This window comes from Alligator sinensis, unplaced genomic scaffold (genome assembly GCF_000455745.1).
Source record: "Alligator sinensis unplaced genomic scaffold, ASM45574v1 scaffold109_1, whole genome shotgun sequence".
NCBI classification, from domain to species: Eukaryota; Metazoa; Chordata; order Crocodylia; family Alligatoridae; genus Alligator; species Alligator sinensis.
Genome location: NW_005841852.1, coordinates 25669 through 27994, shown reverse-complemented (window position 1 = coordinate 27994; position 2326 = coordinate 25669).

Here is a 2326-nt window from a genome sequence, read left to right as displayed (position 1 = left end):
GAGCGGGGCAGGGGGGGGGTGGGGGGGTGGGGACGTGGCTGTGGCAGGCAAGGGAAGGGGCAGCAAGCAAGTGTGTGGAGTGCAGTGACAGCTGGGCACAGGGCCCACACTGGTGCACCTGGGCCAACGCCGGCGGGGCCCAGAGCGGGACAGCAGGAGCGTGGGGCATAGGCCAGCAGGGGCTTTATGGAGCCGGGTTGCGCTGCTCAAGCAGGGACAGGAGGGAGCCAGCCCAGTTCCATAGAGCTCCTGCCGCCCCGCTCCATACTTGCTGGCACTGGCTCCAGTGCACCAGCACAGGCCTCATGCTCCCGCTTGGCTGTCACTGCGCTCTGCTTGCCCACTCGCTGCCCCTTCTCTGTGCCTGCCAGAGGCATTTCCCCGCTCCCTCTGCCCACTTGCCGGTCAGCACCATGTGGTTCCCAGCTGCAGCGACAGGACTGCAGGAGCTGGCCTGGCCATCTCTGAAAACTGGGGCGATTGCACATGGTCCTCTCCTGCGTCCCTCCCTGCCCCCAATTCTTATCCGTATTTCCCTTGGCACAGGAAGGCAGCAACAGCCCCAGGCCAGAAGCCTTCAGAAGCCCCAGCTAGGCAGAGGATTCCTGGGGCGGGGGGGCCCGGGCCTGGGCTCAGGCCAGGGCCTGAGTTGCTGCTGCGGCTGGCTAGTTCTGCCACTGGCTCCCCCTGGGTCCTGCTGCCCTTGGCTCCTGTCATCTTTGACAGGCAGCCAGGGCCAGATAAATATTAATTTTCTAAATTTTTTAGGGCCCCATAAGCTGGATAGAACGACCTGGTGGGCTGGATTCAACCTGCGGGGCATATTTTGCCTGCCTCTGCTCTAAGATACAATTGGAGAAGAAAAAAAAAGGATACAATTTCCTGTCAAATATGTTCACTAAATGTATTTTTGTCCCCCAGGTTCAGCTGCCTGTCTCCTGAGCTTTTGGGGTATTTTGAATTATAGGATCTGAATCTAAGGAAGCCAGTTCTCCTAGCTCATGTTTGGATCTTGGCTAGCTGTGCCTGCCACCTAGCACGTTGAAGAGATCTGAGCTGTTCCACACTCCCAGTCTGTAGGTGTTTAGGCAGGAATGGTTGAGTCCAAGTTGTTTTTAAGTTGGGCTCAGCTAAAAGGGTGCAGTGTCACCCCTCCCACTAGGCACATGGAATACCAGGGCACTGATCAAAGCCAGGCAGTGGCTCCTGAAAAATGTCATAGAGTATTTTGAAAACCATTTCATTTGGCAACAATTTAGCTTCTTATTTTCTGAATGTGTCCTCCCTTGTTCTTTGTTTGTGCAGAACTTTGCAAGAAGATAGGATCTGTGTTTCTTCAGAGAACACATCTATGGATAGAAAGGGAGCCATACGCCACATGTTCATGATATTGCCAGCCCAAGCACGCAAAAATTGCCAGTCCAGTCTTAAAAAAATGATGAGATTGGCCTAAAATCAGAAGTCTTTTTTTGTTTCTAATAATGTTTTGAATTGTTTTTTGGTGCCTTCTGGTTTCCAGACTGTTAGAGTGCACTCATTTTGCACTCTAAAATGATTTGCAATCATTTCTGTGCAAGTACGGTGTCTAGCAACATACTTCCTTTATAAAATGAAAACTGATGTTCTCATGTGATCTGGTTGTGTCAGCTCTGGCTTTAAGCAAAACACCCAAGTACTGGAAGAACTGGCAAATCCAGTGTCCAGGATGGGTGGCACATCTGTACTCTCAAGATTGCAGGCTGACTGTGGCCTTGTGTTGCCTCCTAGACCACATAAAGCAGCTACTGAGCTACTTAGGAGCAGCTCTGTAACCAGCAGCTGGCCAGAATCCTTGTTTCTTCATGTGCTTTGTAGACAGCCCTTCCCTTTGCAGCATGATGCGCATGAGCCCTTTCATTCCCAGCATGACGCACAAAGCAGGGAGCCCATGCTTTCTGTAGCAGCCCTACATAGTGCCTTGCCTGTGGCTGGTTCTTCCTGGACTGGTTTGTGAAGCAGCATGTAATGATTGTTGGGTAGGGGTAAAATCTCTTTTTACAAGTTAGACAATATGTTGGCATGGTTGTATAGCTGTGGGCCCAGGGACAGGATAGTGCATTTCTATAACCTCATTAAAGATTTCTTTTATAGCCCAGGACAAATAGTTCCTAGCCTGTGATACCAGCTAGGTATAGAACCACATTGTCTGGTCCATCAGATCATGCAGGATGTGTCAGAGCCTTGACAGCACATATGATGCTAGAACACAGTAGAGTCTAGAGTAGGGGTTGGTAACCTTTTGCTGCTGTGAGCCAGAGCTTGTGACTTGAGCCCCTGTTATGGGCCA